Here is a 15,202-nt window from a genome sequence, read left to right on the forward strand (position 1 = left end):
TGTTTCTAACCTCACTACAAATGGAAAACATTTCTCTGGTGAGTGTCTGCTTGTTATTTTCCTATTGTTTTATCATCCTCCCTGCTCTCAGTAGGGACAAGTAATCCTCAAATGCTGCTCCAAAGGCTGACACTTAGGCCAGATTATAGAACTGCAGCACTGGGAATGGATTTTTCCTTCTCTTTTATTTATTTTCCTTCACTTTATTTTGCTTCAGCTCCACTCTCTCTTCCTCCTTTTATTTTACTGTTTTTCAGAGGACTAAGTACAACCATCAGTGCCTTCAGTAAACAACCTCTCTCTCTTCCTCCAGTTCTGTTGGAAGGTGAGGGATAGTTTGGTTGTGATAAACACGAACATTTCCACAATCAGGACAAGTAAGGGATAAACAAATTGTACAGACAATCAGTATAAAGTAGGACATTTAGTGAGTATATTTCCAAACAAAGAAACCAAAAAACTAGTTTAAGAAGAGCAGTAATTCGTAGTAAATTTGCAGCTCCTGAATCAAAATGAACGAAATATTATGGTCTTCCTCAAGCATATATGGCCTTTTGAACTTCAGAGAACTGAGCAGAAATCTCAGATAATTATGGGCTCTGCACAAGAAGAAATTTGCTCTCAAAGAACTGAAATCCAGATTCATAGAATCATAGAATGGTTTGGGTTGGAAAGAACTTTAAAGATCATGTCATTCCAATCCCCCTGCTGTGAGCAGGGACACCTTTCACTAGAACAGGTTGCTCAGAGCTCCATCCAGTCAGGCCCTGAACAGCTTCACTGCTTGAAGATCAAAATCTGACACAGGAGAAGATCAAAAATGAGGAGATGGAGAGACAGAACAGGAACAAGGAAGCTTCTCTGCAACATCAGTGACCTTTGTGAACTTGGATGTCCCATACTGCTGGGCAGGTACACTGAGCTTTTTACCAGGCAGTGGGTGCAGTTTTTTTAAAGGAAAAGATTTATTTCACACTGAACCACAGAATCAGCTGGGTTGGAAAAGTCTTTGAGCTCATCCAGTGATGGCCTAACACCACCATGCCCACTAGACCATGGCACTGATGCCACACCCAGCCTTTGCTTAAACACCCAGGGATGGTGACTCCACCACTCCTCTGGGCAGCTCATTCCAATGTCCAATCACTTCTACTGTGAAGAACTTCTTCCTAATGTAGAATTTTCCACTGGGGAATAATTAAAACCACTCTCTCTCTCTCTCTCTCTATATATATATATATATATATAACATAAAATAAATATACATGAAATTATTCTGAGAAGCAATTTCTTTCAGGATAGCTTTAACTTCATAGGGTTTATGTTCCAGATAAGTAAGAGATGCATTAGAGTGCCTAGGTGGAGAAAGATTATGTAATTCTTAGCTGTATCTAGATCTAAAATTAGGCCCTTCCTTCCTCACAGTTTAATGTTTTAATTCTAAAAAGATGTTTGTTACTGTATGTAAAAATATAAAAACATTCACAACAAATTTTGCTTCTTGCTTTTAGGATTAAAGCATGATTCCTCTCGTTAAATAGTTGAAAAATTGAATCATAACATAAACACAAAGAATATTGTAATGCCACTCCTAATTCCAGCTGCCTCCATCTGTTCTCTGCCTGAAATACAAAGCAAGAATCCAACAATGTAAGGAAATAGCACTTTTGCATGATCCTTGCTAGCTTTCAAAGCATCTTACAGCACATTTAGCTGTTGTTACATGTACAAGCAGCACACCTGATATCACAGGTGTCCCAGCTTTCCTGTCTGCTGGACCTCACTCTCAGCTCTGTTTCAAGACACAGATCTCTAGAGAAGGTGAGGGTTATTAGTGATGCTTTTCCAGGTGCACTGCCCTATCCTGCCCCAAAGTCCCAAAGGATGCGTGGGCTCAGCCTCCTCCCTAGGCCAGCAGAACTGCTCTGTTCTGAGGCTGTATCCAACTCTGTTAAAGTGATGATCTTGGGGGTGTATCAAAAACTTAACTGGTCAATCATAATCTCTTCAGCCAGATCATAAATTCCTGATTACTCCTATTTAAAGCCAATGGCAGGGCAGGATCCTTGCATCCCCATCCCATTCCTCTGGGCAGAGTCTCTCTCCACATCCCATCTTGCATGATGTGGTACCTCTCCCCTTGCTGAGCTCCACATTTAATGTGATATTCTGTGATGAAGTCCAGACCACAGAGGAGCTTGGATGGAAAACAGCTGAATTTCAGCTCCTGCAACTAATGGAATATTGTAACGATATTACAAAATAGAAGATATTTATGGTCAAAATGTGTTTTTGTTGCTTGTCCAATGGCATGAACATTTTCCATGGTGGCCACCTATTTCTTTGTGATGAAATTTGTTTACTCAAAACCCTAATATTCTCAGTATTTTTTGAAAATGGAAGACCAATCCAAACCATGCTGCATTTGTTTATTATGGACTGCATTAGTCCTCTTTGTTAAATTTAAGGATATTTGGCCTTCAAATTTTGAATTGAATTCCCTGCTTGAGTGAAGGCTGCCATATTCCCACTGGGTTTTTCCAGCCACATCCACTCAGCACAAATACTGTGATGGAGTAGACCATGGGCTGCCTAAGACAGTCAACATTTACCCTTCCATGGACACATCAGCCAGTCAGCCCCTGTGTGCACCCATGGGCCAAATTCTTATTTCCTCACTATATTAAAGCATTTAAATTAGAAGTTTGAGTGTGGACCCTTCTGTATTTTCTAAGCATCACACAAAACTGAAGCATGTTTTTGATAAGTGATCTTAACATCACAGAAGAATGTAAATGTCTGAACGATACTAAAAAACTTTTCTATTTTTGGAATCCCCTTTCCCATTATGCCTCTGGACCTTTTGTTTTGCTAGTCTGATTGCAGAGACTTTAATAGAATCACAATTTTATTAAGCAATTCCTTTCTTTAAAAAGCAAACCTCTCTTTTTTAACATTTGCTGAGCACTAATCTTGGTAAAATCTTGTACTCATAAAACTAAGCACTGTAGTAGGAATTTTTTTGCAAGACTGAGTTATTTCTTTCTGATGAACTTTAAAATTACAAGAAAAATATATTGCCCTTTTCTAAAAATATATTCTCTAGTTAAATTCAAAAATAAATCTGTCAGTAGGTGTCCTGATAGATGAAGACTTTGCTTTTACTAGTTAATATAAAATTAGTTTGTCTTTCAAAGTCTTACAGTAACTTATAATGGACTTGGTTATTTTACTTTTGAAGTTCATTGTTCTCTTGTTAGATAAGAGATTATTACTTCAGTTTATTTTCCCTTGTAGCATATTGATTTTTAATACCTTACTGAGGGCAGCTAACATACACATTCAGAAAAAAAATTTGGTTGGATCAGTACACCTTCCCTTCCCTTCCCTTCCCTTCCCTTCCCTTCCCTTCCCTTCCCTTCCCTTCCCTTCCCTTCCCTTCCCTTCCCTTCCCTTCCCTTCCCTTCCCTTCCCTTCCCTTCCCTTCCCTTCCCTTCCCTTCCCTTCCCTTCCCTTCCCTTCCCTTCCCTTCCCTTCCCTTCCCTTCCCTTCCCTTCCCTTCCCTTCCCTTCCCTTCCCTTCCCTTCCCTTCCCTTCCCTTCCCTTCCCTTCCCTTCCCTTCCCTTCCCTTCCCTTCCCTTCCCTTCCCTTCCCTTCCCTTCCCTTCCCTTCCCTTCCCTTCCCTTCCCTTCCCTTCCCTTCCCTTCCCTTCCCTTCCCTCCTTTTTATATGGGCCAATAGTGACAGGACAAGGGCCCATGGTTTTAAACTGAATGAGTGCAGGTTTAGACCAGGTGAGAGGAAGGAATTCTTAACTCAGCAGGCAGTGACACACTGGAACAGGTTGGCCAGAAAATTTGTGGATGTCCCATCCCTGGATGTATTCAAGGCCAGGCAGGATGGGATTCTGAGCAACCTGGTCTAGAGGAAGGTGTCCCTTACGTGGTTAGGGAGGTTGGAATTGGATGATCTTTAAGGTCCCTTTCAACCCAAACCATTCTATAATTCTATGATTCTATGATTCTATGATTTTGTGATAAAATGGCACTAAATTTCATTTTCACTTCCATGTGGTTTTCATCTAGAAAGACATTTGGGTTGTTTTCTCTTTATGTAATGTTAATTAAGCATAACAACTATGAATTTGCTTTATCTAATTTTTCCTGTAAAGGTTTTTACAGGATTCATAAACTGCAGTGTTTCACAATGGCACAGGAGGTAGCTTGAAAAATTACTTGGCAGTAAAACCTGAGAAAATATAAATACAAAGGGAAAGGCTTTGCAACGAGGACAAAACACCTCCTTGGATCCACTGAAATCCCAAAAACGCAAAGAATCATTAGGAAGACTCCTGAGATCCAACCCACCCTTATTCCAGCTTACTTAATGATCTTCCTTTTGCCTAGATATGAAAAATTATGAATACTCTCAACTGCATTTTAAGATCTCCCTTTCAATCCTTTATACCTTTGATTAAGAAAACTGAGTATGCCAAACTGAGAAAGTACCTTTCTGTTTAAATAGCTAAAGCATATTTTTTTGTCTTTGCAGTTGATTTTAGGATAACTTTTTGACCAAGATTTCATTAAAAGTTATTTTCTTCTGGAGCTTATGGTAGCAAAAATAAACACCCTTGTGATTCAGTTGTTATTTCAATATGTCAGTATGGCTCAAAACAATTTCTTATGGAATTAGGTATTACAAGGAAAGTATGAGAAATGTCTGTAGATAAAAAGTTTTTGTACAGGCCAAATGGGTGAGCAGTTCTGGTTTTTGAAGGTGAAAACTGACTCTGAAAGCTCTTATCCTTTCTCAGCTTTTGCTAATTTCTCTTAAAAAACTACTGTCAGCATCAAGATTCATGGTTTCCCCCATGGCTGCTGAGGAAAGCATTATGTTTTTCATCATCTGATAAAGTTTATTAAAATGTTATCTACAGCACTTTTCTTAGCTTATTTATTCTGAGTAGCATGTTACACCATTTAAAATTATTCCCAAGGGAAATAAGGGCCACATTATTCAGCTGTTGCAATGAGTTAGGAGACATTCCAAATCAAGGGAGATACATTAGCAAGAAATCAACAGAAGAGTGCTCTGATTCTCAATAATCTAAGGCCCTTTCCATCGTTCTTCTTGGGAAAAATATTTTATTAAAGGCTGAAAGATTTGATCCAGTGAACTTCTATTTAATGAATGTTCTCACAGAAAGTGAAATATACTGAAATCTGTGTTTCTGCTGTACTAAATCATGGGGGGAACCAGTTAATGGGAGGAATATGTGGCTGCTCTGAGAGGAATCTACAAAGCTCAGATGTGCTTGTCCCAGACAGTCACTAAGTCACCAGGTACAACAGGAAATGCTGCTGCAGCAAGTCATACACAAGCACAATGTATTAGTAATAAGGGGAAAATCACAGAATAATTTTTGAGATATCAGTCACAAAAGCACTTCACAACAGTGCAGAAACAGGTCCCATTAGTTACTAAACAAGAACATGCATTTCTGGATGCAAGAGAGAAAAGTATGGGAAATAAATGATCTTTCATCCAGGATAATTGGGGTCTGGGATTGTCTGTATTACTGTTGATAATTTGTTGCTAAAGAAACAACCAAAAAAAGCAAACAAAAACCCCTCCAAACAAACAACCAATCAAACCCTAAAGGCCACAAAAGAATAAGAACTGTTCCATTCTTGGTCTTCCAGCTGTTTTTACTGCTTGGGGCCAAGAGGGTGACTACCTGCAGATTCAAGGGACCTCGACAGCTTGGAGAGAAGCAGACTCTAAATGGTATGGAAGAGAGTGTGGCAGGGAGGGTTAACTCATGCAATCCCAGTTTTATATGTTGTTTCTTTTTTCCTCAGATAATTAAGTTGTAGCATCTTGAAGTGGTGTTTGTCTAAAGTGGTGTCTTCATTAATGTAAGTCCTTGCAGAAATAAATGATGAGCCAGAAACTGCTCACACCAGGTGGCTCCTGAAAGAATGTGCAAGCTCTGGGGGTGGCATTAGGTCTGCAGCCATGACCTTTATTTTAATTGTAGGGCCTTATCACTACAGGGCATGATAAAGGTAAAGTTGGCCCAGGATGGACTGAGCTGACACTCATCTCCAGCAAGCCAAGGGCACATGAAATTGCACCTGTGGGACTTATTGCTGCAATCCTTGAGAGCCTGGGGAGAAGAGAAGGGGCACTCAACCAGACCTCTGACAGGAGGTTTGTTCATTCCATTAGATTTACTACTGGTGTCTACCAATGTTGTGCTTTTCATCTGTAAGTGTGTCCCAACCCTGGGATACGTTTGGTATTGTCAAGTTTTAATGTCAAATTAACTGACCCGAAGTTGAAGCCAGGCTCTTGTGGTATCTAAGCAACTGTTCCAAAACAGTGGTTAACAGGAGGCTGGGATGTGCAGAGCTGGAGCAGGGAGCACCAGCAGCTGCACATCCTCTGTCTGTCCCTGCTGGGAGCAAGGTCGTTTGGACACGTGCACCTGAGGGGCTGTGTGACCATCTTTGGGCTGGAGTCAGCATCCTGATCACTGCAAGGCTTTTTTACCCAGCTTCCTCTAACAGCCTTTTCATGACAAAGCACATTTGAAAAATAGTGCTTTCACATACAACAAGCCACCAAATCCAGGATCAGAAGTTTATAAACCAGAGGCAAGTTTTTCCACCCACACACAATTCCTTTGCCCTTTTGCCTGGAATCTTTCCTGATCCTGTTTTCCCTTCAGTTGAATCAGAAGAGCCAGAAAATACATATGAACTGTCTCTGACCTTGAAAAGTCCCCTTTTACCCTGTGGACCTGGCAGCAGGCACAGCACATCAATGTATGTTTCTGCTGTTCTGTTGATCCTGCTGTTCTTTTCAGGGGCAATCAAACTGTGTTTCACTTTCCAGCTGAGCCTCTGAAGAGTAGAGCTGTTTTAAGGGGGAACAAAAGCCCTTGGTGATCAGTCAAAAAAAGAAAGATGAAATTTCAGAGGGTAATGTGGGATGTCAATTCCTTTCCAAAGGTGACCATCTCTGTACATATTACCTCTGTGGGAAACCCAGTGTGCAGCATCCCTGTCAGTCACTTGGGTTTCCCCAGGTTGCAAATCCTCCCTCTTTACCTGGCATGTTCCCACTCATGGGCTTACCTTGCTGACTCATCTTGGAAGCCTTCTTGCTCCCTAAAATAGATGGATGGATTTATGGTTTAATTTAATCGACATTAAATTAGAAATGGGTCTTTGAAGTGTGGGTAAGGGCAGAGGAAGCACCAGCTGGACCTCAGCTTGCAGCTGCAAGGGCTCACATTAGTTAGTTCAAGTAGTTTGTCTTCACAAATCATACACAGTTGCAAAATGTCATGATATTGTTGGATGCATACCATGACACCTCATCTGGGTTCATAAGCAATTCAGACCTCACACTAAATGGAGGGAATGGCTTACATCAATAAAATCATTCGGTATCATTTAGGAAGAGAGCAGCACTGAAAGCTGCAGGCTGTTTTGCCCTCTGCCTAGCCCACAGTGACTCTCAAATAAGAATATTGAACTGAACTAGATTGACTTGTGTCCTGTACTCTGCTCAGTACACTGCTTTCCTGACTGGCATTTTAATGGAAATATCACTATTCTGCAGCATGGCATGAAGGCTGAATGTGACCATGTGCCTGCTGATTGCTAACGTTCAAGTCACTCACCTGGATGATGTCTCAGTGAGTATCAAAATGCGCACACCCTCAGCAGTAATTCCAAAGATGTGTTTCACTGATGGTTATCAAGGCCACAGAAAATGGTCCATGAACCAGAAGGGATTCATAAGGGCCTCATGTTCAGGGAGGACACGTGGCTGCAGAGCCACGTGGCTGCCTCTCCACTGCAGGGTCAGCAATCCTGCAGAGCTGTCCCTGGAAAACAAATGATAGAGGATGGTTTCTCTAGCACACACAGACCCAGCATGGGGGTGATCACAAAAGGAGGAGGTAGTTGAGGCACACTGCCACCCCAATCTGAAGCATTACTGTGCCTAACTACGTGACTGAGTACCACTCTCTCTTCCAGACACAAGAGTTCAGATTTGGTTTTGGATCTGATTCATCCAAAATAGCTGACAAGGGTAGTAAATCCTGGATTTCTTTCTGATTTATTTCCAATGCTGCTGAGTAATTCCCTTTTATAGAGCTGTGTTGTTGAGATACATGTCTCACTCTTAATTTCCACTTCCTTTTACTTCTTTGTCTAACTATGTTCTTGCAGAAGATAAGTGAAGTGGAAAAGCAAAGTAGATGGGGACATGGCACACAGGCAAAGCTCACTACAAAACCCTCCCCTACTTGTTATAATTGAAGATATAGGAAAGAAAAGACAAATACTAAGCTGAGTTTTACACAGTATTCTTAAGTGTTGTTGAACTCCCACTTGTTACAGTTTTGACTGCATTCTTTCTCCTGCTCTGAGTTTAAACAATTTTCAGTGGGAGTCCTTTACAGTGGATACTTCTGAGCAGTTGGCACTGAATTTGCATCTCTTATATTCCAGTCTCCTGTTTATGGGAAACATGTCTGGGCTGATCTAGAAATCTCTAATTTTAACTTAAATCAGTATCATATTTACCTCTCCTCTTCTGTATTCTTTTCAGGACTTTGTGTCTGAGGTGTGAGTCTTGCCAGCCCCCAAACTATGCAGGCCTGAAGTGAGAGATATGGTTAGCTCCAGGGAAATGCTAGTGCTTGCAACCCTCAGCCCTTGCTTTCAGAATTGAAACTTGGACCATCAGCTCTAAGTGATCTTTGTGCATGAAAGTCTTGTAAGACTTTTGCTTTGGTGATCTTGGTTGTTACTCTCAGGGCTGTACCATTATTGTAACTTGGTTTATCTGTGATTGGCATGACACAAGCCAGCCTGACAGCCTAACATTGCCAGTGGGACAGGAATTGCAGCTCAGCCACCAGAAAGCAAAGTTCAGCTGCCTGAGGCTGTCTGTAATATGATAATTGCATTACCACATGTTGGTGACTGCAAACCAATAAGAGAACGATGGGGCAATTCAAACCCCTGCATCTGGGAGGATCTCTGTGTCCAGCCTCTTCCCAAAACCCCAATCCACTGGCAATGATTTTTCTCACAGTGTAAAAGCCCTGAGGATATTTTACAAGTGGTTCTATAGTTTCAAATAGAGTTGTGATACTTTGGGAGCTGAAAACATGAGAACAACTCAGGAAAGTATCTTTAATCCACAAGTTACTTCTCTTTTTTTAGTGCCAGCATCATCCTTAATTATTCTAAACTTTTACATTTGGTGCCTCTTTAGTTTTGCCCTGTTTTGAACACAAATAATAAGATATACATGGTCTATAGCTCCGAGCACTGAAAGCAGGCTTCTGATAAATTTTATCCTTTCCTTAAAGAACAAAGAGTCATGCTAAGCACAATAAATGATGCCAATAACCAGTGATTTACAGAAAATGTAGGACATAAGAGAAAAAAATCACAAAACCTACCAAGCACTGAGACTGAGCCCATGCTTGCTGAGGACAGGTGCCTCCCAGATAGGTACATCCCCATGGCTCCCCACCTAGTCTTTTCAGATGATGTTTAAAAAGGTCTAGTAAGGTCTAGTTCCTGTTTTAGTTAATCATTCCTTGAAGCTCTCCCAGCCAAGCTGAGTTGCACTTCATGAGGTCAACACACTCCTTACTCACAGCCAGGGTTCCCTGTTTTATTAGTATATTGACAGCACAGTTTGCTCCAGTAACACAGCAGTGTCAGGGCCTCATTTTCCATGGCATGAGACTGTTCCCACTTCACCTGCTAGCAAACACAACCCTGGATTTGGTTTTTAAGCAGACAGACTGTTCCTATCTTGTATACCTTGACTTTATCTTGAAAGTTTCTCCTGACAATGTACAGGCCAATTTGTGAGTTATTACCCAGTCCCCCAAAGCTGCTTCATGTCTTTCCCACGGTGAAGAAGGTAATTTAGAAAAAATGTTCTCAAAGCCATCTTGGTTGTGACTGATTTATTTTCTACAGCCCTTATTACTGGCTTGTCATATGTGGGCACTGTGAAGCTAACAGCAAACTGGGAGGCATGAGTTTAAAATATGTCAGTATTGTCAGTGTCTAGCGAGTTCTAAAATATCAGGATGATTTTGAAGGTTTTGGGACTTTCTCAGGCTGTCAGAAACATGCTAATTTAAAAATCCAAAGGAATTGCAGAATCAGAGAAGCTCCCAAGGTGAGAGGGGCAATTTTCCTCATCCCAGCTGTCGGTGATGGGAAGAAATTAGAAGTGAGAAAGGATTTGAAGGCTGAAAAACAGAAATAGGCAGAACAGTTCCACCTTTAACAGGGGAAGGCAGGCATAAGAAAGCTGCAAGCTCTAAGTGGCCCTGGAAATCTGAGGAGAGATTTGATCCTGGTCTCTGTAAGGTAAATAAAACCTCAGATCAGCTAAGGAGGAGACCTGCTGATAAACAGGGTCTGTAAATGCATTTCCTTTCTTGATGTTTTTCTTTTGCAACATTGCTTGCAATTTCAATGACTAAAACATCATTCTTAGCTTGTTAATGTACAATAAAAAGTGCTAACTTCTTCTGATTTTCATCCAGCATTAAAAGTTATTCCAGAGAAATCTGACACACAATAATATTTCTGGAGATCATGTATCCAAAATGCCATTTTTAGTATTAGTCACAAAGACAGGCATATCTGGGGCTCTCCAACCTGCAAGATGCTTTCCCTTAAAACTGTGTGTGAGCTGAATATTCAGTGAAGGAGGGAAAAGGAGTCTTCCTCATGGTCATGGCCATTCCTTCTTCTGGAAGGGCAACTGCACAGCAACCAAAAACTTCGCGAAGATGATAAAAGCAATGGGAAATAAAGGTGACCAAATTATTGGAAATTAAAAAGTAGGATCTGAAAGCTGAAATCAAAGAGATTCCCAATCAGGCAGAAGAGTGTCTGAGAGAGACTCAGAGATCATTTATCTCCTCTAAAGGAGAAAGATTTTCTGTTTCTATGGGGCAAATCAGCATGGATTTGAGCATGGAAAATATGCAGGTCCTGCAAAAAGGCAAGGAGATGATACCTTGGAGCAGCCTTCCTTTTATATCTTCTTTCAAACTTAGTAATGGAATTCCAGAAGCTAATAAATATTTGAAGGACAAAGTAAGTACTCTTACATTTCCAGAAAACAGAATTAACAAGAACTTCACAGCAACTTTTTTCCTAAACTAAGCAAGCAGTGCTGAGTGTTTTTCACATGTTAGATAATGAATCTTGAAATAAAGGATAATTCACAGACTAGTTTTCTGAGAAACCAGTGGGAGGATGGTTGGTTGTTTATTTTAAAATTCTTTGTATGGGTTACATACATCTCCCTCAGTTCAGTTTCTGCCTGGAGGGAAGCTGAGAGCAGAATATTCTGTTGCAAATTCTTCTGGAGCTGTATTTTAAGCATTAGCTGTTTAAGGGAAGAAATTGCAAAAGAGAGGCAAAATTTAGCAATATGTTAAATCTGTGGTTACATAATTTTTTAGCTGTCCTTTTATTCCAACATGCAAGACAACACATCAGGAATTCTTCTAGTTTGAAAGGGCTTAGGCTGAATCTTATCATTTTAGTCTGAGAAAGTCTCCTGAACTCAAGCTTTGAAGTCCCCTGGGTCTTCCCAAGGTGTGTGAAGAGATGTTAAATTTACATTTCCCAGGGTGCTTGAAGTGGAAGAAAAAAAAAAAAGACGTGATCAGTTTTGAGGGGGGAGAGCAGCCAGACACGGGGGTGGAGCTGGTCCTGTTTCTGCCATGGTTGATGAAGAGCAGGGGCTGAAGGGCACCTGGGTCCTGCCTTGCTGCAGGCATTGGGTACATCATCTCCAGGAATATTACTGTCTGTCAGATTTCTTTGGAGCTGCTTTTGATGCTGGATGAAAATCAGAAGAAACTGACACTTTTTACTCTAAATCAACAAGCTAAGAATGATGTCTCAGTCCATTGCAATTGCAAGCACTGTTGCAAAAGGAAAATACCAAGTAAGAAAATGCAAAGGACACATTCCTCAGACTGCTTTCTGGCACCTGTTGACTCAGAGTGTTTGGCCTCTGTGCTACCAACTCCTTTTCTCCCCAGCATCCAGCTTGCCTGACCCTGGGAGCAGACCCTAACCACACCATCTCCAGCATGCCTGGTGTCCCTGTGGGGATTCCAGGATGCAGCTGTACAACAGCTCAGCACTGGCTGGTCCTGTCCAGCCTACATGCCAAGCCAGGGCCAACATCTCAGCCAGCAATACATGGAAAATGGCATGAGCTGGACAGAGAGCTGTGCTTTAAAGTGGTGTTAAATAAATGTCCAAAGTGGTGCTTGCATGACTGCCCTCCTTCAAATTGGTTGTGTGTTGACAGTGGCAGGTCACTAGTTTCCATTGAGATTTCATTGTTGATCAGTGAATGTGCAGACTAGCCACAGGGTAATTTCTTCTCCTTATTTAATCAGATGGAAACTTTCAATCCATTTCTGTGTTCACAGAATAGCCATTGCAGTTTATTTAAGTAGGTTAAATATAAACCAACACCAAAAAACTGCCCAGCAGCATAACAACGCACTCCCTTTTATTTCTTGATAATAATTGGCAATAATTTATATTTTCTTTATTTTCCTTGGTCTTGTGACTTCTCAGAAGTGTTTCCTATAGTGCTCATTGGCATGTGTTTGCTAGTGCACAAAGCTCTCTGATTTATAGGATTTGACTCAGTGCTGGGGCTCCAAGGGCAGCAGCTCAGCAATTGCAGAGAGAAAAAAGTGGCACTATGCTCTCCATGTTAAAATGAGGAACAAAGCTCTCCATGGATTTAAATGGAGCACAATGTGGACAGTTTTATTTTTTCACTAAATATAGACAGCACATTCTGTCATGTACAGAAATAGGAAAGAAGAAGATGTAGGTTTTATTCAGTGGGATTCACTTGAACCCAGTGTGATGGAGGGAGGGTGGGGGTGGCTTTTCCAAGGGCACTGAGGAGCTGCCCATGTGGGTCACAGCCACAGTGTGCCTCTATAGGAGCACAGGTCAGGGACATTGAAATGCACAAAGCATTTACAAAAATTGACTGCTGGTGCTGTGGATGACACTGGGATGCAAATCCAGCAGGACCAGGCAGATCTGCACTAGATGTGGCTGGAAGGTCAGAAAAAAATTCATCTTCACAGGAGAAGTTTGGCTTGGGGATTTTGTGTTGTTTTCTCATTTTCACATACCTGTAAGAGCTATACACATGGAAAATCAAAAGGAGGAAGTGAGGGAGCAGGAGGGATGTCATTTACTTGAGGAGGTCTGGAGAAGATTTCTGTCACCACCTGACATGGCTTGGCTCCTTGAGTTCTGTAAAACAGAAGAGATGGGAATAAACTCTTCCCAGCTAGTGAACACTGAGCCATTGCAGAATTAAAAAGAAAGTCAAACAGCTCTCAGGAAAATGTGATTGTTTGATAAACAAGAACATTTTATGGTAATCTCTGTATTTACAAACACAAGGATGGGTCAAATGCCTGCTCTAGGAATTTTTTCTAGCAGATATTTCCTTTAAAGCCGAGCAGTTAGAAAATGCTTGTTCTAAAAATAACTTAGAAAAGAGCTATATCCATTCAGGATCTTTCTCTCACAAAATTTAGTATTTTGCAAATATTGCTGGTTTTTAGATCAGTCTATTTTTGCAAGGCAATTTAAACTCCTTCATATCAAATCATAGCACCTGTAAATCTCAAAAAAGACTTAATTTTAGGCACATCTGGAAAAGACATCAAATGCAATGTCTGATGCTGAAAACTCAAAGGCACCAAAACCGAAGAGGAGGTCAAAGACATCTACTTGAGTAACTTTGGTGACAATATGTCCAAGTGTATATACAAATGGATACATGCTGACCATTTATGATATTATCCTTGTATACATCATTTTAACTACCAAAATGTCATTAACAAATGTTAAAAAAATTTACAAAGCCATCATTGAAATATACTGACAGAATTCAATGTTACATCTGTAATCTGTGATTATTTTTATATACTTTGTAGGTCAAATTATAACTAAGAAGGTAGGATTTAAAAATCTATCCTGAATGGTTTGCAAAAAGTATTTACATTTCAGATATCCTGGCTATGATGCTGTTTAGAGTTTTTCATTACTTTAGAAAAATGCAGATAGACGAAAGACAGGTTCGAAAGGCCAAGAAATATTCCTCTAGCTACCATGGTCCACATGCCATAGTCTCATTTCACTCAAAATTCTCATTGTTTTCAGTTCTGCAATAGAAATTTCATGGAACTGGAGGGAATTCTGCCTGCCAGGACTATGAAAAAGCCAAGCCACCTCTGTAGTGCTTGCCTATTTTGTTTGCATTATGTGTTTTGGAAAGTTAATGTTATTGATCTAAAAGACCTTTAGAAAAGTTGCCACTGTAAACAGATGTTGAGTTCAGCTCTGAATCTGTAGTGCACAATAGCCCATAACAATTAAAATTGAATATCCTCAAAGAATTAACAGTTTTGTGTAACACATTAGAAAAGTCCAATAATACAGAAAAACACTGAACAAGACTAGACATAATGATCTTCTCAGATATAACACAACACTTTTTTTGTTTGGAAAAATGTTATTTTGGATTGTGCTGCCCTTTCTTAATATCTTTTACATCCAACTGCTAAGGTATTTGTTGCTAGTTCTAATGTTTTGCTATGAGGATTCTGTGTATACTTTTAACAATTTTGTTGTTAATTTGCTATTGAAACAACAAATTTTGTCATTAAGCAACTATATCGCTGTTTATAGTGTGTTCATTTTAATATCTAGTGCATGAAAAAATTTAGGAGTTAAGTCTAAGTCTTGCTAGAGAGCTCTAAAATAAGATTAATGCGATGAGTAAGATAAATGCTAATTCCAAAATTGCAAATTGCAAGCTTTGATGCAGCTGATGACTCAAGAACATTACCACTCATTTTAATGTTGCGTGTAGGCAAAAATAATTACTGTTCCAAATATAGAAACCTTGGGAAAATATCACCCATTTGAAAAGGGACCTACTATATCAGAAGATTGATATCTGTGTTTCCTACCAATGTTTCCATGGTAACACTGCCATTTTTCCAGAGACATGAGTATTCCCTGTTGGAGTAATGTTGCCTGGTGTTAACAGTGAGCAGGCAATGTGC

At 40.3% G+C, this 15,202-nt stretch overlaps 1 long non-coding RNA gene across 2 annotated transcripts; it reads left to right on the plus strand.

Moving 5' to 3' along the window:
- Positions 1-264: 264 nt before the first annotated feature.
- On the plus strand, positions 265-8,782 carry LOC306799145. Of its 2 annotated transcripts, none has more exons than XR_013773539.1 (3): positions 265-325; positions 7,636-7,711; positions 8,635-8,782. It is a non-coding gene; the product is annotated as an uncharacterized lncRNA (long non-coding RNA). The 2 variants fall into 2 exon arrangements; XR_013773540.1 differs by lacking the exon at positions 265-325 and adding an exon at positions 5,892-5,921.
- The last annotated feature ends 6,420 nt before the right edge of the window (positions 8,783-15,202 follow it).

The sequence above is a fragment of the Erithacus rubecula genome, assembly GCF_903797595.1.
Source record: "Erithacus rubecula genome assembly, chromosome: 3".
Classification (NCBI taxonomy): Eukaryota; Metazoa; Chordata; class Aves; order Passeriformes; family Muscicapidae; genus Erithacus; species Erithacus rubecula.